The following is a 27,534-nucleotide window of genomic DNA, read 5'->3' as shown; positions in this document are numbered from 1 at the left end:
ACAATGATGACAACACAATGAGGACAACACAATGTTGACAACACAACGAGGACAATACAATGTTGACATCATAATGAGGAGAATACAATGATAACAACACAATGAGGACAACATAATGATGACAACACAATGATAACAACACAATGAGGACAACACAATGATGACAAGATAATGAGGACAATACAACGAGGACATCATAATGAGGAGAATACAATGATAACAACACAATGATGACAACACAATGATAACAACACAATGAGGACAACACAATGTTGACAACACAACGAGGACAATACAATGTTGACATCATAATGAGGAGAATACAATGATAACAACACAATGAGGACAACACAATGATGACAACACAATGATGACAACACAATGAGGACAACACAATGTTGACAACACAACGAGGACAATACAATGTTGACATCATAATGAGGAGAATACAATGATAACAACACAATGAGGACAACATAATGATGACAACACAATGATAACAACACAATGAGGACAACACAATGATGACAACACAATGATGACAAGATAATGAGGACAATACAACGAGGACATCATAATGAGGAGAATACAATGATAACAACACAATGATGACAACACAATGATAACAACACAATGAGGACAACACAATGTTGACAACACAACGAGGACAATACAATGTTGACATCATAATGAGGAGAATACAATGATAACAACACAATGAGGACAACACAATGATGACAACACAATGATGACAACACAATGTTGACAACACAATGAGGACAATACAATGTTGACATCATAATGAGGAGAATACAATGATAACCACACAATGAGGACAACACAATGATGACAACATAATGATGACAATATAATGATGAACAACACAATGAGGACAACACAATGATGACAACACAATGAGGACAACACAATGATGACAACATAATGATGACAACACAATGATGACAACACAATGAGGACAACACAATGTTGACAACACAACGAGGACAATACAATGTTGACATCATAATGAGGAGAATACAATGATAACCACACAATGAGGACAACACAATGTTGACAACATAATGAGGAGAATATAATGGCAACAACACAATGAGGACAACACAATGATGACAAAACAATGATGACAACATAATGATGACAACACAATAAGGACAAAAACACTTATTACAACACAATGAGGACAACATAATGATGACAACACAATAAGGACAACACAATGATGACAACATAATGAGTACAACATAATGATGACAACATAATGAGGACAACACAATGAGGACGAAAACACTTATTACAACACAATGAGGGCAACATAATGATGACAACACAATGAGGACAGCATAATGATGACAACATAATGATGACAGCACAATGAGGACAACACAATGAGGACAACACAATGAGGACAACACAATGAGGACAACATAATGAGGACAACACAATGATGACAACATAATGAGGACAACACAATGAGGACAACACAATGAGGACAACATAATGATGACATCAAACTGAGGACAACACATAGAGGATAACACAATGACAACATAATGATGATAACACAATGATGACAACACAATGATGACAACATAATGAGGATAACACAATGATGACAACATAATGAGGACAACATAATGATGACAACACAATGACGACGAAACGTATTACAACACAATGAAGACAACAAACTTATTACAACACAATGAGGACAACAAACATATTACAACACAATGATTACAACATAATGATGACAACACAATAAGGACAACACAATGATGACAACATAATGATGACAACACAATGATGACAAATAGGATAAAGGACAACATAATGATGACAACATAATGATTTAATGATGACAACACAATGATGATACACAATGATGACATGTGATGACAACACAAAGATGATGACAACACAATGAACACAATGACAACATATGAAGACATGTGACAAACATCAGATGAGGACAAACATAATGATGATGACAACACAATGAGGACAACATAATGATGACAACACAATGATGACAACATTTGACAAATTATGATGACAACATAATGATGACTCATTAATGATGACAACACAATGAGGACAACATAATTCTCTGTTTAAACACATGATGACAATGGTTATTTGATGACAACATAATGAGAACAAATAATGATGACAACAAAATGAGGACAACATAATGATGGTCAAACACAATGAGACAACATAATGATGACAACATAATGAGGACAACATTACGGAGACAACATAATGATGACAACATCTCATGATGACAACACAATGATGACAACATAGGATGAAAAAACATAATGATGACAACACAATGATGACAACACAATGATGACAACATAATGATGACAACACAATGAGGACAACATAATGATGACAAACATAATGATGATGAACATAATGATGACAACATAATGATGATGACAACACATGAGGACAACATGATGACAACATAATGATGACAACACAATGAGGACAACACAATGACAAACACAATGAGGACAACATAATGATGACAACATGAAACATAATGATGACAACATAATGATGACAACATAATGATGACAACACAATGATATTATGACAGGATAATGATGACAACACAATGATGACAACATAATGATGACACCATAATGATGACAACACAATGATGACAAAACAATGATGACAACATAATGATGACAACATAATGAGACAACATAATGAGGACAACACAATGAGGACAACATAATGATGACAACACAATGATGACAACACAACATAATGAGGACAACATAATGATGACAACACAATGAGGACACCATAATGATGACAACACAATGAGGACAACATAATGATGACAACATAATGATGACAACACACTTATTAAAACACAATGAGGACAACATAATGATGACAACACAATGAGGACAACATAATGATGACAACATAATGATGACAACACACTTATTAAAACACAATGAGGACAACATAATGATGACAACACAATGAGAACAACACAATGATGACAACATAATGATGACAACATAATGAGGACACCATAATGATGACAACACAATGAGGACAAAAACACTTATTACAACACAATGAGGACAACATAATGATGACAACACAATGAGGACAACATAATGATGACAACATAATGATGACAACAATGAGGACAACACAATGAGGACAACACAATGAGGACAACACAATGAGGACAACATAATGAGGACAACACAATGAGCACAACACAATGATGACAACACACTTATTACAACACAATGAGGACAACATAATGATGACAACATAATGATGACAACATAATGAGGACACCATAATGATGACAACACAATGAGGACGAAAACACTTATTACAACACAATGAGGGCAACATAATGATGACAACACAATGAGGACAGCATAATGATGACAACATAATGATGACAGCACAATGAGGACAACACAATGAGGACAACACAATGAGGACAACACAATGATGACAACATAATGAGGACAACACAATGAGGACAACACAATGAGGACAACACAATGATGACATCAAACTGAGGACAACACATAGAGGATAACACAATGACAACATAATGATGATAACACAATGATGACAACATAATGAGGATGACACAATGATGACAACACAATGACGACGAAACGTATTACAACACAATGAAGACAACCAACTTATTACAACACAATGAGGACAACAAACATATTACAACACAATGATTACAACATAATGATGACAACACAATAAGGACAACACAATGATGACAACATAATGATGACAACATAATGATGAAAACATAATGAGGACACCATAATGATGACAACACAATGAGGACAGCATAATGATGACAACATAATGATGAAAACATAATGAGGACAACATAATGATGACAACACAATGATGACAACATAATGATGACAACATAATGATGAAAACATAATGAGGACACCATAATGATGACAACACAATGAGGACAGCATAATGATGACAACATAATGATGAAAACATAATGAGGACAACATAATGATGACAACACAATGAGGACAGCATAATGATGACAACATAATGATGACAACATAATGATGAAAACATAATGAGGACAACATAATGATGACAACACAATGAGGACAGCATAATGATGACAACATAATGATGAAAACATAATGAGGACAACATAATGATGACAACACAATGATGACAACACAATGAGGACAACATAATGATGACAACACAATGATGACAACATAATGATGACAACATAATGATGACAACACAATGATGACAACACAATGAGGACAACATAATGATGACAACACAATGATGACAACATAATGATGACAACATAATGATGACAACATAATGAGGACAACACAATGATGACAACACAATGAGGACAACATAATGATGACAACATAATGATGACAACATAATGAGGACAACATAATGATGACAACAAATGAGGACAAATGATAATGATGACAACACATAATGATGAAAACATAATGATGACAACATAATGATGACAACACAATGAGGACAACATAATGATGACAACATAATGATGACAACATAATGAGGACAACATAATGATGACAACACAATGAGGACAACATAATGATGACAACATAATGATGAAAACATAATGAGGACAACATAATGATGACAACACAATGAGGACAACATAATGATGACAACATAATGATGACAACATAATGATGACAACATAATGATGACAACATAATGATGACAACATAATGATGACAACACAATGATGACAACACAATGAGGACAACATAATGATGACAACACAATGATGACAACACAATGATGACAACATAATGAGGACAACATAATGATGACAACACAATGAGGACAACATAATGATGACAACACAATGAGGACAACACAATGATGACAACACAATGAGGACAACACAATGATGACAACACAATGAGGACAACATAATGATGACAACACAATGATGACAACATAATGATGACACCATAATGATGACAACACAATGAGGACAACACAATAAGGATAACACAATGATGACAACACAATGATGACAACATAATGATGACAACACAATGAGGACAACACAATGATGACAACATAATGATGACAACATAATGATGACAACACAATGAGGACAACACAATGATGACAACACAAGGAGGACAACACAATGATGACAACACAATGATGACAACATAATGATGACAACACAATGAGGACAACATAATGAGGAGAACACAATGATGACAACACAATGAGGACAACACAATGATGACAACATAATGAGGACAACATAATGAGGACAACACAATGATGACAACATAATGAGGACAACACAATGAGGACAACACAATGAGGACAACACAATGATGACATCAAACTGAGGACAACATAATAAAGACAACAAAATGAGGACAACACATAGAGGATAACACAATGACAACATAATGATGATAACACAATGAGGACAACACAATGATGACAACATAATGATGACAACATAATGAGGACAACATAATGAGGACAACACGATGAGGACAACATAATGATGACAACATAATGATGACAACACAATGAGGACAACACAATAAGGATAACAAAATGATGACAAAACAATGATGACAACATAATGAGGACAACACAATGATGACAAAACAATGATGACAACATAATGATGACAACACAATGATGACAACAAACGTATTACAACACAATGAGGACAACAAACTTATTACAACACAATGAGGACAACAAACTTATTACAACACAATGAGGACAACAAACGTATTACAACACAATGAGGACAACACAATGATGAGACACAATAAGGACAACACAATGAGGACAACACAATGATGACAACACAATGATGACAACATAATGATGACAACATAATGAGGACAACATAATGAGGACAACACGATGAGGACAACATAATGATGACAACATAATGATGACAACACAATGACGACAAAACGTATTACAACACAATGAGGACAACAAACGTATTACAACACAATGAGGACAACAAACGTATTACATCACAATGAGGACAACACACTTATTACAACACAATGAGGACAACATAATGATGACAGCACAATGAGGACAACACAATGAGGACAACACAATGAGGACAACATAATGAGGACAACACAATGATGACAACACAATGAGGACAACACAATGATGACAACATAATGAGGACAACACAATGAGGACAACACAATGAGGACAACACAATGAGGACAACACAATGAGGACAACACAATGATGACAACACAATGAGGACAACAAATGATGACAACACAATGAGGACAACAAACATATTACAACACAATGAGGACAACACAATGATGACACACAATGAGGACAACGCAATGAGGACAACAAAATGAGGACAACACAATGATGACAACACAACGAGGACAACACAATGAGGACAACACAATGAGGACAACACAATGATGACAACATAATGGGGACAACAAAATGAGGACAACAAAATGAAGACAACACAATGAGGACAACACAATGAGGACAACACAATGATGACAACACAATGAGGACAACATAATGAGGACAACACAATGATGACAACAAAATGAGGACAACACAATGAGGACAACACAATGATGACAACACAATGAGGACAACATAATGAGGACAACACAATGAGGACAACACAATGATGACAACACAATGAGGACAACACAATGAGGACAACATAATGAGGACAACACAATGATGATAACAACACATTGATGACAACATAATGATGACAACACAATGATGATAACACACTGAGGAGGGACTGGAATGCAAGGCCAGGTTTAATTCCCTGATATATACTGCCAACATCTGTCAATTCAGAGGACATGAGCTTTGAATACATAAACACAACATTGGCCCAGTGCCCCCATTATCAGGTTATGTCCCCAATATGTGAAACACAATCTGCCTACACAATCTGAGGGCACACACACACACACACACACACACACACACACACACACACACACACACACACACACACACACACACACACACACACACACACACTCACCACACACACACACACACACACACACACACACACACACACACACACACACACACACACACACACACACACACACACTGTCCCTTTGACAACACACAGTCACCACCACTCCACACATGCATGTTCAAACATACTGTCCCTTTGAAAAGAACAGTCCCTCCCCTCCCCCTCTCTTCATCCACCATCTCCTGTTCTTCTGCTTTTCTGCTGTTCCCTTCGTCAGCTCTGAATGAAACATCACTTGAGAGTTGCCTTCCTCTTGGCTCCAAATGCCAACACCTGTTTTCCTAAACACACACCACACGCACACACCACACACACACACCATACTGGTCGTATACTGGTTGTATCTCTGAACACCAGCAGTACCCTGTCAGTACTGGGCCCATGTCCCAGTAAGGCCCATGTTGCGCTTCATTAGTCAAATCTGTGAGATGCTGAGACAAAAACAGCAGGGAACTAATAGACAGAGAGGAAGGGAACTAACAGACAGACAGAGAGGAGGGGAACTCACAGACAGACAGAGAGGAAGGGAACTAACAGACAGACAGAGAGGAGGGGAACTAACAGACAGACAGAGAGGAAGGGAACTAACAGACAGACAGAGAGGAGGGGAACTAACAGACAGACAGAGAGGAGGGGAACTCACAGACAGACAGAGAGGAAGGGAACTAACAGACAGACAGAGAGGAAGGGAACTAACAGACAGACAGAGAGGAAGGGAACTAACAGACATACAGAGAGGAGGGGAACTAACAGACAGACAGAGAGGAAGGGAACTCACAGACAGACAGAGAGGAAGGGAACTAACAGACAGACAGAGAGGAAGGGAACTAACAGACATACAGAGAGGAGGGGAACTAACAGACATACAGAGAAGGAAGGGAACAACAGACAGACAGAGAGGAAGGGAACTAACAGACAGACAGAGAGGAAGGGAACTAACAGACAGACAGAGAGGAGGGGAACTAACAGACAGACAGGGAGGAGGGGGAACTAACAGACAGACAGAGAGGAAGGGAACTAACAGACATACAGAGAGGAAGGGAACAACAGACAGACAGAGAGGAGGGAACTCATAGACAGACAGAGAGGAAGGGAACTCACAGACAGACAGAGATGAGGGGAACTCACATACAGACAGAGAGGAGGGGAACTCACAGACAGACAGAGGAGGGAGGGGAACTAACAACAGACAGACAGAGAGGAAGGGAACTAACAGACAGACAGAGAGGAGGGAACTACAGACAGACAGAGAGGAAGGGAACTAACAGACAGACAGAGAGGAAGGGAACTAACAGACAGACAGAGAGGAGAGGAGGGAACTAACAGACAGACAGAGAGGAAGGGAACTAACAGACAGACAGAGAGGAGGGGAACTCACAGACAGACAGAGAGGAGGGGAACTAACAGACAGACAGAGAGGAGGGAACTAACAGACAGACAGAGAGGAGGGGAACTAACAGACAGACAGAGAGGAAGGAACTAACAGACAGACAGAGAGGAACTAACAGACAGACAGAGGGAACTAACAGACAGACAGAGAGGAAGGGAACTAACAGACAGACAGAGAGGAGGGAACTAACAGACAAACAGAGAGGAAGGGAACTAACAGACATACAGAGAGGAAGGGAACTAACAGACATACAGAGAGGAGGGAACTAACAGACAGACAGGGAGGAGGGGAACTCACAGACAGACAGAGAGGAAGGGAACTAACAGACATACAGAGAGGAAGGGAACTAACAGACAGACGGAGAGGAAGGAAACTAACAGACATACAGAGAGGAAGGGAACTAACAGACAGACAGAGAGGAGGGGAACTAACAGACAGACAGAGAGGAGGGAACTAACAGACAGACAGAGAGGAGGGGAACTAACAGACAGACAGAGAGGAGGGGAACTCACAGACAGACAGAGAGGAGGGGAACTAACAGACAGACAGAGAGGAGGGGAACTAACAGACAAACAGAGAGGAAGGGAACTAACAGACAGACAGAGAGGAGGGAACTCAACAGACAGACAGAGAGGAGGGGAACTAACAGACAGACAGACAGAGAGGAGGGGAACTAACAGACAGACAGAGAGGAAGGGAACTACAGACAGACAGAGAGGAAGGGAACTAACAGACAGACAGAGAGGAGGGGAACTCACAGACAGACAGAGAGGAAGGGAACTCACAGACAGACAGAGAGGAAGGGAACTCACAGACAGACAGAGAGGAAGGGAACTCACAGACAGACAGAGAGGAGGGGAACTCACAGACAGACAGAGAGGAGGGGAACTAACAGACAGACAGAGAGGAGGGAACTAACAGACAGACAGAGAGGAAGGGAACTCACAGACAGACAGAGAGGAGGGGAACTAACAGACAGACAGAGAGGAAGGGAACTCACAGACAGACAGAGAGGAGGGGAACTAACAGACAGACAGAGAGGAAGGGAACTAACAGACAGACAGAGAGGAGGGGAACTAACAGACAGACAGAGAGGAGGGGAACTAACAGACAGACAGAGAGGAGGGGAACTAACAGACAAACAGAGAGGAAGGGAACTAACAGACAGACAGAGAGGAGGGAACTAACAGACAGACAGAGAGGAAGGGAACTAACAGACATACAGAGAGGAAGGGAACTAACAGACATACAGAGAGGAAGGGAACTAACAGACAGACAGAGAGGAGGGGAACTAACAGACAGACAGAGAGGAGGGGAACTAACAGACAGACAGAGAGGAGGGGAACTAACAGACAGACAGAGAGGAGGGGAACTAACAGACAGACAGAGAGGAAGGGAACTAACAGACAGACAGAGAGGAGGGGAACTAACAGACAGACAGAGAGGAGGGAACTAACAGACAGACAGAGAGGAGGGGAACTAACAGACAGACAGAGAGGAGGGGAACTAACAGACATACAGAGAGGAGGGGAACTCACAGACAGACAGAGAGGAAGGGAACTAACAGACAGACAGAGAGGAGGGGAACTCACAGGACAGAGAGGAGGGGAACTAACAGACAGAGACAGACAGACAGAGGGAGGGGAACTAACAGACAGACAGAGAGGAGGGGAACTAACAGACAGACAGAGAGGGGAACTAACAGACAGACAGAGAGGAAGGAACTAACAGACAGACAGAGAGGAGGGAACTAACAGACAGACAGAGAGGAAGGGGAACTAACAGACATACAGAGAGGAAGGGAACTAACAGACATACAGAAAGGAAGGGAACTAACAGACAAACAGAGAGGAGGGGAACTAACAGACAGACAGACAGAGAGGAAGGGAACTAACAGACAAACAGGAGAGGAGGGGAACTAACAGACAGACAGAGAGGAGGGGAACTAACAGACAGACAGAGAGGAAGGGAACTAACAGACAGACAGAGAGGAGGGGAACTAACAGACAGACAGAGAGGAGGGGAACTAACAGACAGACAGAGAGGAGGGGAACTAACAGACAGACAGAGAGGAGGGGAACTAACAGACATACAGAGAGGAGGGGAACTCACAGACAGACAGAGAGGAAGGGAACTAACAGACAGACAGAGAGGAGGGAACTAACAGACAGACAGAGAGGAGGGGAACTAACAGACAGACAGAGAGGAAGGGAACTAACAGACAGACAGAGAGGAAGGGAACTAACAGACAGACAGAGAGGAAGGGAACTAACAGACAGACAGAGAGGAGGGGAACTAACAGACAGACAGAGAGGAAGGGAACTAACAGACAGACAGAGAGGAGGGGAACTCACAGACAGACAGAGAGGAAGGGAACTAACAGACAAACGGAGAGGAGGGGAACTAACAGACAGACAGGGAGGAAGGGAACTAAGAGACAGACAGAGAGGAGGGGAACTAACAAACAGACAGAGAGGAGGGGAACTCACAGACAGACGGAGAGGAGGGGAACTCATAGACGAACGGAGAGGAGGTGAACTAACAGACAGACAGAGAGGAGGGGAACTAACAGACAGACAGAGAGGAGAGGAATTCACAGACAGAGACGAATGGAACTAACAGACAGACAGAGAGGAGGGGAACTAACAGACAGACAGAGAGGAGGGGAACTAACAGACAGACAGAGAGGAGGGGAACTCACAGACAGACAGAGAGGAGGGGAACTAACAGACAAACGGAGAGGAGGGGAACTAACAGACATACAGAGAGGAGGTGGAACTCACAGACAGACAGAGAGGAGGGGAACTCACAGACAGACAGAGAGGAAGGGAACTAACAGACAGACAGGGAGGAGGGGAACTCACAGACAGACAGAGAGGAAGGGAACTAACAGACAAACGGAGAGGTGGGGAACTAACAGACAGACAGAGAGGAGGGGAACTAACAGACAAACGGAGAGGTGGGGAACTAACAGACAGACAGAGAGGAGGGGAACTCACAGACAGACAGAGATGAAGGGAACTAACAGACAGACAGAGAGGAGGGGAACTAACAGACATACAGAGAGGAAGGGAACTAACAGACAGACAGAGAGGAAGGGAACTAACAGACATACAGAGAGGAGGGGAACTAACAGACATACAGAGAGGAAGGGAACTAACAGACAGACAGAGAGGAGGGAACTCACAGACAGACAGAGAGGAGGGGAACTAACAGACAGACAGGAGGAAGGGAACTAAGAGACAGACAGAGAGGAGGGGAACTAACAAACAGACAGAGAGGAGGGAACTCACAGACAGACGGAGAGGAGGGGAACTAACAGACAGACAGAGAGGAGGGGAACTCACAGACAGACAGAGAGGAGGGGAACTAACAGACAGACAGAGAGGAGGGGAATAACAGACAGACAGAGATAAGGGAACTCACAGACAGACAGACAGAGGAAGGGAACTAACAGACAGACAGAGAGGAGGGGAACTCACAGACAGACAGAGAGGAGGGGAACTAACAGACATACAGAGAGGAGGTGAACTCAGAGACAGACAGAGAGGAGGGGAACTAACAGACAGACAGAGAGGAGGTGAACTCACAGACAGACAGAGAGGAGGGGAACTAACAGACAGACAGAGAGGAGGGGAACTAACAGACAGACAGAGAGGAGGGGAACTAACAGACAAACAGAGAGGAGGGGAACTAACAGACAAACAGAGAGGAGGGGAACTAACAGACAAACAGAGAGGAGGGGAACTAACAGACAAACAGAGAGGAGGGGAACTAACAGACAAACAGAGAGGAGGGGAACTAACAGACAAACAGAGAGGAGGGGAACTCATAGACGAACGGAGAGGAAGGGAACTCATAGACGAACGGAGAGGAGGGGAACTAACAGACAGACAGAGAGGAGAGGAATTCACAGACAGAGACGAATGGAACTAACAGACAGACAGAGAGGAGGGGAACTAACAGACAGACAGAGAGGAGGGGAACTAACAGACAGACAGAGAGGAGGGGAACTAACAGACAGACAGAGAGGAGGGGAACTCACAGACAGACAGAGAGGAGGGGAACTAACAGACAGACAGAGAGGAAGGGAACTAACAGACAGACAGAGAGGAGGGGAACTCACAGACAGACAGAGAGGAAGGGAACTAACAGACAGACAGAGAGGAGGGGAACTCACAGACAGACAGAGAGGAGGGGAACTAACAGACAGACAGAGAGGAGGGGAACTCACAGACAGACAGAGAGGAGGGGAACTAACAGACAGACAGAGAGGAAGGGAACTAACAGACAGACAGAGAGGAAGGGAACTAACAGACAAACGGAGAGGAGGGGAACTAACAGACAGACAGGGAGGAGGGGAACTAAGAGACAGACAGAGAGGAGGGGAACTAACAAACCGCCAGAGAGGAGGGGAACTAAGAGACAGACAGAGAGGAGGGGAACTAAGAGACAGACAGAGAGGAGGGGAACTAACAAACAGACAGAGAGGAGGGGAACTAAGAGACAGACAGAGAGGAGGTTAACTAAGAGACAGACAGAGAGGAGGGGAACTCACATACAGACAGAGAGGAGGGGAACTCACAGACAGACAGAGAGGAGGGGAACTCACAGACAGACAGAGAGGAGGGGAACTCACAGACAGACGGAGAGGAAGGGAACTCACAGACAGACAGAGAGGAAGGGAACTCATAGACAAACGGAGAGGAGGGGAACTAACAGACAGACAGAGAGGAGGGGAACTCACAGACAGACAGAGAGGAGGAGAGAGAACATGAAGCTCATAGTGACAGAGGGGGTAGAGAGAACATGAAGCTCATAGTGACAGAGGGGGATAGAGAGAACACGAAGCTCATATTGAAAGAGGGGATAGAGAGAACACGAAGCTCATATTGAAAGAGGGGATAGAGAGAACATGAAGCTCATAGTGACAGAGGGGGTAGAGAGAACATGAAGCTCATAGTGACAGAGGGGGTAGAGAGAACATGAAGCTCATAGTGACAGAGGGGGTAGAGAGAACATGAAGCTCATAGTGACAGAGGGGGTAGAGAGAACATGAAGCTCATAGTGACAGAGGGGGTAGAGAGAACATGAAGCTCATAGTGACAGAGGGGTAGAGAGAACATGAAGCTCATAGTGACAGAGGGGGTAGAGAGAACATGAAGCTCATAGTGACAGAGGGGGTAGAGAGAACATGAAGCTCATAGTGACAGAGGGGGTAGAGAGAACATGAAGCTCATAGTGACAGAGGGGTAGAGAGAACATGAAGCTCATAGTGACAGAGGGGGTAGAGAGTACATGAAGCTCATATTGACAGAGGGGGTAGAGAGTACATGAAGCTCATATTGACAGAGGGGGTAGAGAGAACATGAAGCTCATATTGACAGAGGGGGTAGAGAGAACATGAAGCTCATATTGACAGAGGGGGTAGAGAGAACATGAAGCTCAAATTAATTAAGGCTGACAAGTATAGTGCAGTGCAGAACCACAGGGCACAGCATCATCTCAGTAACCCAGCACACAGGGACCAGTGCTGGGAGACAAATCTTCCAGGGAGAGCTCCAATCTGGGCTTGGCAAGCAGAGGGCACAGCCTGCTCTTGAGGCCCTGGGCCTAGAGAAAGTTTCAGCTCAGATTTTAAACAAGTTGTTTTTATTCAATTCAGTTGATATACATTTTAACATTTTAGTCATTTAGCAGATGCTCTTATCCAGAGTGACTTATAGTTAGTGCATTCATCTTAAGATAGCTAGGTGAGACAACATTTATAGAGACAGCATCAACGGTTGTGCAATAGGGCAGCACACCATTGCCCAGCATTGTCCAGGTTAGGTGAGGGTTTTGCCAGGGTAGGCCGTCATTGTAAAATAAGAATTTGTTCTTATCTGACTTAGTTACATAGAGACCCGGAAAATATGAGTCTAGACCTTCACTATGGTGAATCACTAAAACAATACAGAAATACACTACGGAAAAAGAAGGAACAGCACGTCAGAAATGTAATTGAAGAATCCATAGACTCTAACCACTTCTGGGAAAATTAGAAAACACTAAACAAACAACACAAAGAATTATCTATCCAAAATGGAGATGTATGGGTAAACCTCTTATCCAATCTTGTTGGCTCTATAACAAAGAACAAAGAGCAAAAACATATACATGATCAAATACAAATCTTAGAATCAACTATTAAAGACTAACAGAAACCACTGGATTCTCCAATTACCTTGAATGAGCTACAGGACAAAATAAAAACCCTCCAACCCAAAAAGGCATGTGGTGTTGATGGTATTCTCAATGAAATTATCAGGAAAACAGACAAAAAATCCATTTGGCTATACTAAAACTATTTAACATCATCCTTAGCTCTGGCATCTTCCCCAATATCTGGAACCAAGGACTGATCACCCCAATCCACAAAAGTGGAGACATATTTGACCCCAATAACTACCGTGGGATATGCATCAACAGCAACCTTGGGAAAATCCTCTGCATTATCATTAACAGCAGACTCGTACATTTCCTCAGTGAAAACAATGTACTGAACAAATGCCAAATTATCATTTTACCAAATTACCGTACAACAGACCATGTATTCACTCTGCACACCCTAATTGACAAACACATAAACCAAAACAAAGGCAAAGTCTTCCCATGCTTTGCTGATTTCAAAAAAGCCTTGGACTCAATTTGGCGTGAAGGTCTGCTGTACAAATTGATGGAAAGTGGTGTTGGGGGTAAAACATACGACATGATAAAATCTGTGTACACAAACAACAAGTGTGCAGGTAAAATAGGCAAAAAGCACACATCTCTTCACACATGGCCGTGGGGTGAGACAGGGATGCAGCTTAAGCCCCACCCTCTTCAACATACATATGAACAAATTGGCGAGGGCACTAGAACAGTCTGCAGTACCTGGACTCACCCTACTAGAATCTGAAGTCAAATGTCTACTGTTTGCTGATGATCTGGTGCCTCTGTCCAATCGCCAGGACTACAAATACAAATTCCATCTAGACACCGTTGCCCCAGAGCACAAAAAAATATATACATTCCTGGGCCTAAACATCAGCGCCACAGGTAACTTCCACAAAGCTGTGAATGATCTGAGGGACAAGGAAAGAAGGGCATTCTATGCCATCAAAAGGAACATCAAATTCAACATCCCAATTAGGATCTGGCTAAAAAATACTATCCGTTATAGAACCCTTTGCCCTTTATGGTTGTGAGGTCTGGGGTCCCCTCACCAACCAATAATTCACAAAATGGAACAAACACCAAATTGAGACTCTGCATGCAGAATCCTGCAAAATTATCCTCAGTGTACAACGTAGAGCACCAAATAATGCATGCAGAGCAGAATAAGGCCGATACCCGCTAATTGTCAAAATCCCGAAAAGAGCCATTAAATTCTGCAACCCCCGAAAAGGAAACTATTCCCAAACCTTCCATAACAAAGCCATCACCTACAGAGAGATGAACCTGGAGAAGAGTCCCCTAAGCATGCTGGTCCTGGGGCTCTATTCACAAACACAAACACACCCCACAGAGCCCCAGGACAGCAACACAATTAGATCCAACAAAACCGTGAGAAAAGAAAAAGATAATTACTTGACACATTGGAAAGAAATAACAAAAAAACAGAGCAAACTAGAATGCTGTTTGGCTCTAAACAAAGTGGCAGATTACCTGACCACTGTGACTGACCTAAACTTAAGCTTTGACTATGTACAGACTCAGTGAGCATAACCTTGCTATTGAGAAAGGCCGCCATAGGCAGACATGGCTCTCAAGAGAAGACACACTGCCCACAAAATGAGGTGGAAACAGAACTGCACTTCCTGCCTCCTGCCCAATGTATGACCATATTAGAGACACATATTTCCCTCAGATTACACAGATCCACAAAGAATTTGAAAACAAACCCGATTTTGATAAACTCCCATATCTATTGGTGAAATTCCACAGTGTGCTATCAACGCAGTAAGATATGTGACCTGTTGCCACAAGAAAAGGTCAACCAGTGAAGAACAAACACCATTGTAAATACAACCCATATTTATGCTTATTTATGTTCCCTTTTCTACTTTAACCATGTGTACATCGTTACAACACTGTGTATGTACATATTATGACATTTGCAATGTCTTTAATGTTTTAAAACTTCTGTATGTTCAATTTTTACTGCAAATTTTTTATGTTTTTGTCACTTCTGTATATTATCTACCTCACTTGCTATGGCAATGTTAACATATGTTTCTCATGCCAATAAAGCCCCTTGAATTGAATTGATTTGAATTGAATTGAATTGAATTGATTTTAATTTAATTGAGAGAGAGAGAGAGAGAGAGCGAGAGAGAGAGAGAGAGAGAGCGAGAGAGAGAGAGATGAGCTGTGGTTGCTGTGGTTACTGTGGTTGCTGGGGTTACTGTGGTTGCTGTGGTTGCTATGGTTGCTGTGGTTGCCAGCTCTTGCAGTTTGAGGCTCTTGCACACCCTTAAGTGAAAGGGGGGGTGGTAGTTATGTTGATGGATAATGTGGTCATAGATGTATTTAAGCTAGACCAAGTTTGCACTGATGGACATTCCTGGAGAGAGGAAGAAAATTATAGTGGTGAGAGAATGACAAGGAAAGAGAGTGAGAGAAGGACAAGGAAAGAGAGTGAGAGAAGGCGGAGAGGGTCAAAAGGAAATGACGTGGAATGGAAGAATGAAGATACTGCGCAGAGGAAGGAGGAGAATGAGATATACAGTGGGAGGGAGGAAATGACAATGGCAGTTAAAGCAAGGGGCTGTGACTGCACATGATAAGTCATTTGGCCAGCAACCCCACAGTCCGTAGGATTGATTTAAGAGAGAGTGATAGAGATAATGGGATGAGAGGACGGAGGGCATGGAAGAAGTTGAGAGCCAGGAGAGTGGTGACAGCAACAGCAGTAAATAACAGATCTTACAGTGTCAGGACCTACTGAGGCCAGATTTAAACAGAGACCAAGGTACCTTTTCAGTTTGATGGCTTAACGGAGGTGTCAACCACACACTCAATATGACCCGCAGGCAGACAATTACATTTCCCTGCTAGGTGTGTGTGTGTGTGTGTGTGTGTGTGTGTGTGTGTGTGTGTGTGTGTGTGTGTGTGTGTGTGTGTGTGTGTGTGTGTGTGTGTGTGTGTGTGTGTGTGTGTGTGTGTGTGTGTGTGTGTGTGTGCGTGCGTGCGTGTGTGCATACGTGCAGTGTATTTATGGATGGAGCAGCAGCATGAGCAGGTCTTCCTCAACAGATCTCTTTAGGACCCTAAATGTCCGGCCATCTGCTGGGGAGACTACACTCAGAGCCATGCAGCCTCTCTCTCATACACGCATGTACACACACACGCACTGACTCACAACACGCACTGACTCACAACACGCACTGACTACAACACGCACTGACTCACAACACGCACTGACTCACAACACGCACTGACTCAAAACACGCACTGACTCACAACACGCACTGACTCACACCACGCACTGACTCACAACACGCACTGACTCACAACACGCACTGACTCACAACACGTATGTACACACACACGCACTGACTCAAAACACGCACTGACTCACAACACGCACTGACTCACAACAAGCACTGACTCACAACACACACTGACTCACAACACACACTGATTCACAACACACACTGACTCACAACACACACCGACTCACAACACGCACTGGCTCACAACACACACAGACTCACAACACGCAGTGTTGTGTTACGGACAAATCCAGGGCTGAGTCCATGTTAAGGGCCTGATTCCACTGTCCAGCCTCATTCTCCCTTTCATCCCGTTCTCTATCTACACCACTCACTTCCTCAAGCCCTCTGTTCTTCTGGGCTTATTGACCACTTACTCGTTAAGAAGAGGGCTCAACCAGACCTGGGTTCGATCTCGGGCTGTATCACAACCGGTCGTGATCGGGAGTCCCATAGGGCGGCTCACAATTGGCCGGCCGGGATTTTCCATGTCCCATCGCACTCTAGAGACTCCTTGTGGCGGGCCGGGTGCCTGCAGGTTGACCTCGGTCGTCAGTTGAACTGTGTTTCCTCTGACACATTAGTGCGGCTGGCTTCCAAAATTCTTAGGGCTAGGCGTCCCGCCTAGTGGCACAACTTCCAGTGAAACTGGAGGACGTGCAATTCAAATAAATAGTCGTAAAAATGATGGATATTAAACATGTAGGTACATAGAAGTGTCTTATATCGTTTGAAATCTTAAAATCTTGTTAATCTAACTGCACTGTCCAATTTACAGTAGCCATTACAGCGAAAGCATGCCATGTGATTGTTTGAGGATGGCGCCCCATATCAAAATATTTTTCCACCTGCACAGGTTTCATAAATTCACAAATAGCAATGAAATATTCACTTACGTTTTGAGAATCCTCTTCTGATTTGTCATCCAAAGGGTCCCAGCTATAACATGTAGAGTTGTTTTGTTAGATAAAATCCTTCTTTATATCCAAAAAGTCTGTTTAGTTGGCGCCATTGATTTGAGTAATCCACTTGTTCAACATGCAGAGAAAGGAATCCGAAAATCTACCACTAAACTTTGTTAAACAAGTCAAAATACATTTCTATTGACTCTTCAGATACCCTAAAATGTAATAAAACTATAATATTTCAAATGGAAAGAAGTATATTCAATAGGAAACATATATTAGCAGGTGCATCTTGTCTTCGAATGCACGCCCAAACACGAATTCCCAAGAGTGTGTCCCTATACTAAAACTCATATTTCTTACTCATTTTGGAAGAAACAAGCCTGAAACCTTGAACATAGACTGCTGACACACTGTGGCAGCCAAAGGAATTGCATCACAGGAGCTAGAATGCACTATTTCCCTATACCTTCCATTGCAAGAGCATGGGCTCTCAAAAAAAAACATTCTGGTTGGTTTTTCTTTTGATTTTCTCCTACCATATCTATTGTGTTATATTCTCCTACATTATTATAACATTTCTACAAACTTCAAAGTGATTTCTTTCCAATAGTACCGATTATATGCATATCCTGGCTTCAGAGCCTGAGCAACAGCTTACTTTGGGCACGTCAGTCAAGCGGAAATTGAGAAAAAAAAGGACCCTGGCCGTAACAGGTTTTTAATGGGTGCGGGAGTTAAGAAGCGCAATTTGGCGGGTCGTATTTTGTAAAATGCATTACTTGCCCTTCACCTCTCGAACCCGTTAGGGATTGCAGGGATGAGAAATTGGGGAGAAAAAGGGGGGTAACACAAAAAAAGAGGGCTTAACCCCTCCACACACATTGACACTTCCCACTTTATCTGAGGGCTATGCGTCCCAGGCGTGTGTAAAACAACAGAGGATTAATTGCAGTTTGGATCCTGTCCCCCTGTTTGGTTTTACATAACAGTTATTTTCAATAAAACAGCTTGTGTGTGTGTGTGTGTGTGTGTGTGTGTGTGTGTGTGTGTGTGTGTGTGTGTGTGTGTGTGTGTGTGTGTGTGTGTGTGTGTGTGTGTGTGTGTGTGTGTGTGTGTGTGTGTGTGTGTGTGTGTGTGTGTGTGTGTGTGTGTGTGTGTGTGTGTGTGTGTGTGTGTGTGTGTGTGTGTGTTGTGTCTTTACCTCCTGATGACTGTCCCCTGAGTGTAACATTCGGTTTGCTAACCAGGCTAATCTGTCCCTTGCACATGACTAACGCAGCCTTGTTTACACTCTGTTTCTATACAGATCTCTGCATGTCGGCTAACTGGCCAGGCTAGCCTGTGCCGGATGCCAGGCGACCTGGGGAGCCCTGTAATGCGGTGTGTGTGTTTGTAAGTGTTTGTGTGTGTGTGTGTGTGTGTGTGTGTGTGTGTGTGTGTGTGTGTGTGTGTGTGTGTGTGTGTGTGTGTGTGTGTGTGTGTGTGTGTGTGTGTGTGTGTGTGTGTGTGTGTGTGTGTGTGTGTGTGTGTGCATGTTGTTATGGTACGCCAAGAGAACTGGGCAGCCCAGTAATGCTGCTCTGGCCATCGACCGGACCAAATGGATCAGCTTTTCTCTGTTTCCTTGCCCTTCCTCTTTATATGTTGATTATCACTGCTCACACAGACCTTCGCGCTTGCTCCCTGTGTGAGTGTGTCTAAGTGTGTGTGTGTGTATGTGTGTGTGTGTGTGTGTGTGTGTGTGTGTGTGTGTGTGTGTGTGTGTGTGTGTGTGTGTGTGTGTGTGTGTGTGTGTGTGTGTGTGTGTGTGTGTGTGTGTGTGTGTGTGTGTTTATTTCACAAAAAGCAGGGGATTAAACAATCTAAATTAAAGCGAAAAAGTTCACATTTTCTGGTATGCCACCCGTTGCCATACCAGTGGAGAGTGTGTGTGAATGTGTATGTGTGTGTATCTAAGTGTGTGTGTGTGCTTGCGAGTGTGCGTCTGTGCGTGTGTGAATGTGTATGTGTGTGTATCTAAGTGCTTGCGAGTGTGCATGTGTGTGTGCCTCATCCATAGGAATGATAGGAAGATAATCTATCCTGAGAGAGGGAGGCAGGAGATATGCAGAACTCACAGGGCCAGGGTTTACTTTACAGTTTTCACTTTTGTTCTGAACATGTTTTCTGAACATGCTGACACATCCAGTTGTCATCTTGTCTTGTGTATGTTTTACAAATAACCTGCATGTGTGTAGGGGTGGGGGGGCTGTGGTGTTGACAGTCCCAGGGCTCCTGTGGTGATGCGTGGGCAACAAAACAGCCTTCATCAGCAGATAACTTGGCCTCGGATGACGTTGTAGGAACAGAGGACAGAGGACTGTGACACTCACACACACAGTTACATGTTGCCAACTTCACTGGCTGAATGTTTGGCTATGCAGATTTATCTCCGGGTCACTGCAGAGTAGAGGGTCACACCCACATGCACGCAGAGACACACAAACACACACACACATACAGACACAGACACAGACACACACACTCTCCCCAACTGGCATTCTTACTGACTGGCACACTCAGTCACACACAGAAATACACATTGTGTACACACAATACTGAACACACATAATACAGTACACACATAATACAGAACACACGTAATACAGTACACACGTAATACTGTACACACATAATACTGTACACACATAATACTGTACACACATAATACAGTACACACATAATACAGAACACGCATAATGCAGTACACGCATAATACAGTACACTCATAATACTATACACACATAATACAGTACACGCATAATACTGAACACACGTAATACAGTACACACATAATACAGAACACGCATAATGCAGTACACGCATAATACAGTACACACATAATACTATACACACATAATACAGTACACACATAATACAGAACACGCATAATGCAGTACACACATAATACTATACACACATAATACAGAACATGCATAATACAGTACACACATAATACAGAACATGCATAATGCAGTACACTCATAATACTATACACACATAATACAGTACACACATAATACAGAACACGCATAATGCAGTACACGCATAATACAGTACACACATAATACTATACACACATAATACAGTACACACATAATACAGAACACGCATAATACAGAACACGCATAATGCAGTACACTCATAATACAGAACACGCATAATGCAGTACACACATAATACAGTACACTCATAATACTATACACACATAATGCAGTACACACATAATACAGAACACGCATAATGCAGTACACGCATAATACAGTACACTCATAATACTATACACACATAATACAGTACACACATAATACAGAACACGCATAATACAGAACACGCATAATGCAGTACACTCATAATACTATACACACATAATACAGTACACACATAATACAGTACACACATAATACTATACACACATAATACAGTACACACATAATACAGTACACACATAATACAGTACACACATAATGCAGTACACACATAATACAGAACACGCATAATACAGTACACACATAATACAGTACACACATAATACAGTACACACATAATACAGAACACGCATAATGCAGCACACGCATAATACACTACACACATAATACTATACACACATAATACAGTACACACATAATACAGTACACACATAATACAGTACACGCATAATGCAGTACACACATAATACAGTACACACATAATACAGTACACACATAATACAGTACACACATAATACAGTACACGCATAATACAGTACACACATAATACAGTACACGCATAATGCAGTACACACATAATACAGAACACGCATAATACAGTACACACATAATACTGTACACGCATAATACAGTACACACATAATGCAGTACACACATAATACAGAACACGCATAATACAGTACACACATAATACAGTACACACATAATACAGTACACACATAATACAGAACACGCATAATGCAGCACATGCATAATACACTACACACATAATACTATACACACATAATACACTACACACATAATACAGTACACACATAATACAGAACACACATAATACTATACACACATAATACAGTACACACATAATACAGAACACGCATAATACAGAACACGCATAATGCAGTACACTCATAATTCTATACACACATAATACTATACACACATAATACAGTACACACATAATACAGAACACGCATAATGCAGCACACGCATAATACACTACACACATAATACTATACACACATAATACAGTACACACATAATACAGTACACACATAATACAGTACACACATAATACAGTACACACATAATACAGTACACACATAATACAGTACACACATAATACAGTACACACATAATACAGTACACACATAATACAGTACACACATAATACAGTACACGCATAATGCAGTACACACATAATACAGAACACGCATAATACAGTACACACATAATACTGTACACGCATAATACAGTACACACATAATACAGTACACGCATAATGCAGTACACACATAATACAGAACACACATAATACAGAACACACATAATACAGAACACACATAATACAGAACACACATAATACAGAACACACATAATGCAGCACATGCATAATACACTACACACATAATACTATACACACATAATGCACTACACACATAATACAGTACACACATAATACAGAACACACATAATACTATACACACATAATACAGTACACACATAATACAGAACACGCATAATACAGAACACGCATAATGCAGCACATGCATAATACACTACACACATAATACTATACACACATAATACACTACACACATAATACAGTACACACATAATACAGAACACACATAATACTATACACACATAATACTATACACACATAATACAGAACACGCATAATACAGTACACGCATAATACAGTACACGCATAATACAGTACACACATAATACTATACACACATAATACAGTACACACATAATACAGAACACGCATAATACAGAACACGCATAATGCAGTACACTCATAATACTATACACACATAATGCAGTACACGCATAATACAGTACACTCATAATACTATACACACATAATACAGTACACACATAATACAGAACACGCATAATGCAGTACACACATAATACAGTACACTCATAATACTATACACACATAATGCAGTACACACATAATACAGAACACGCATAATGCAGTACACGCATAATACAGTACACTCATAATACTATACACACATAATACAGTACACACATAATACAGAACACGCATAATACAGAACACGCATAATGCAGTACACTCATAATACTATACACACATAATACAGTACACACATAATACAGTACACACATAATACTATACACACATAATACAGTACAGAACACATAATACAGTACACACATAATACAGTACACACATAATGCAGTACACACATAATACAGAACACGCATAATACAGTACACACATAATACAGTACACACATAATACAGTACACACATAATACAGAACACGCATAATGCAGCACACGCATAATACACTACACACATAATACTATACACACATAATACAGTACACACATAATACAGTACACACATAATACAGTACACGCATAATGCAGTACACACATAATACAGTACACACATAATACAGTACACACATAATACAGAACACGCATAATGCAGTACACGCATAATACACTACACACATAATACAGTACACACATAATGCAGTACACACATAATACAGAACACGCATAATACAGTACACACATAATACAGTACACACATAATACAGTACACACATAATGCAGTACACACATAATACAGAACACGCATAATACAGTACACACATAATACAGTACACACATAATACAGTACACACATAATACAGAACACGCATAATGCAGCACATGCATAATACACTACACACATAATACTATACACACATAATACACTACACACATAATACAGTACACACATAATACAGAACACACATAATACTATACACACATAATACAGTACACACATAATACAGAACACGCATAATACAGAACACGCATAATGCAGTACACTCATAATACTATACACACATAATACAGTACACACATAATACAGTACACACATAATACAGAACACGCATAATGCAGCACACGCATAATACACTACACACATAATACTATACACACATAATACAGTACACACATAATACAGTACACACATAATACAGTACACGCATAATGCAGTACACACATAATACAGTACACACATAATACAGTACACACATAATACAGAACACGCATAATGCAGTACACGCATAATACACTACACACATAATACAGTACACACATAATGCAGTACACACATAATACAGAACACGCATAATACAGTACACACATAATACAGTACACACATAATACAGTACACACATAATACAGTACACACATAATGCAGTACACACATAATACAGAACACGCATAATACAGTACACACATAATACAGTACACACATAATACAGTACACACATAATACAGAACACGCATAATGCAGCACATGCATAATACACTACACACATAATACTATACACACATAATACACTACACACATAATACAGTACACACATAATACAGAACACACATAATGCAGTACACACATAATACAGAACACGCATAATACAGTACACACATAATACAGTACACACATAATACAGTACACACATAATACTGTACACGCATAATACAGTACACACATAATACAGTACACGCATAATGCAGTACACGCATAATGCAGTACACTCATAATACTATATACACACATAATACTATACACACATAATACAGTACACACATAATACAGAACACGCATAATACAGAACACGCATAATGCAGTACACTCATAATACTATACACACATAATACTATACACACATAATACAGTACACACATAATACAGAACACGCATAATACAGAACACGCATAATGCAGTACACTCATAATACTATACACACATAATACTATACACACATAATACAGTACACACATAATACAGAACACACATAATACAGTACACACATAATACAGTACACACATAATACAGTACACACATAATACAGTACACACATAATACAGTACACACATAATACAGTACACACATAATACAGTACACACATAATACAGTACACACATAATACAGTACACACATAATACAGAACACACATAATACAGTACACACATAATACAGAACACACATAATACAGAACACACATAATACAGAACACACATAATACAGTACACACATAATACAGTACACACATAATACAGTACACACATAATACAGTACACACATAATACAGAACACACATAATACAGTACACACATAATACAGTACACACATAATACAGAACACACATAATACAGTACACACATAATACAGTACACACATAATACAGAACACACATAATACAGTACACACATAATACAGTACACACATAATACAGAACACACATAATACAGTACACACATAATACAGTACACACATAATACAGAACACACATAATGCAGTACACACATAATACAGAACACACATAATACAGTACACACATAATACAGTACACACATAATACAGTACACACATAATACAGACACACATAATACAGTACACACATAATACAGAACACACATAATACAGTACACACATAATACAGTACACACATAATACAGAACACACATAATACAGAACACACATAATACAGTACACACATAATACAGAACACACATAATACAGAACACACATAATACAGAACACACATAATACAGTACACACATAATACAGAACACACATAATACAGAACACACATAATACAGTACACACATAATACAAACATAATTCAAACATAATGTGAAAAAGAAGCCACATCCTCATTATCTGATTTTGTCAGGGTAGACTTTCCTGCCCGTCTTGATTCAGCAAATATATAGAATCATAGGACCCTAACAGAAAAAAAAACACATGAAAAACAAGTAAAAATGTCACATTTTGCACATGTGAAACTCTTATTTGCACATGTGGAATTTTATTTTCACATGTGAAAACGAATTTGCACTTTGGAAAAAGCATTGTTGAAATTCTGTAACCCCATGTTGTAATTTTTTCTCCATAAGAGGTCATATTTTCACATGTGCTCAAATGTGTAGTTTAATGACATTACATGAAGACATTTTGCATACCCAGGTTGTCACATTTATGTCACATGTTTTCATGTGTAGTTTAATGTTATCACAATTTTGCTTTTACATGTTGTCACTGTCACGACTTCCGCCGAAGTCAGCTCCTCTCCTTGTTCGGGCGGCGTTCGGCGGTCGACGTCACCAGCTTTCTAGCGACCGTCGCTCCATTTTTCATGTATCCATTTGTTTTGTCTTGTTCCCTGCACACCTGGTTTTCATTCCCCAATCAATCTACATGTATTTATTCCTCTGCTCCCTATCATGTCTTTGTGGAAGATTGTTTGTGTTACGTGTATTTTGTTACGCCCCAGACA

At 40.9% G+C, this 27,534-nt stretch overlaps 1 protein-coding gene across 1 annotated transcript in view; it reads left to right on the top strand.

Moving 5' to 3' along the window:
- LOC118377531 (opsin-5) overlaps positions 1 to 27,534 on the top strand; it is a 222,648-nt gene that overhangs the window by 144,612 nt on the left and 50,502 nt on the right. The gene's annotated exons all lie outside the window — the stretch shown is intronic.

The sequence above is a fragment of the Oncorhynchus keta genome, chromosome 27 (assembly GCF_023373465.1).
Source record: "Oncorhynchus keta strain PuntledgeMale-10-30-2019 chromosome 27, Oket_V2, whole genome shotgun sequence".
Classification (NCBI taxonomy): domain Eukaryota; kingdom Metazoa; phylum Chordata; class Actinopteri; order Salmoniformes; family Salmonidae; genus Oncorhynchus; species Oncorhynchus keta.
Note: the sequence above shows the minus strand (reverse complement) of the source record. Positions and strands in the feature narration are given on the sequence as shown.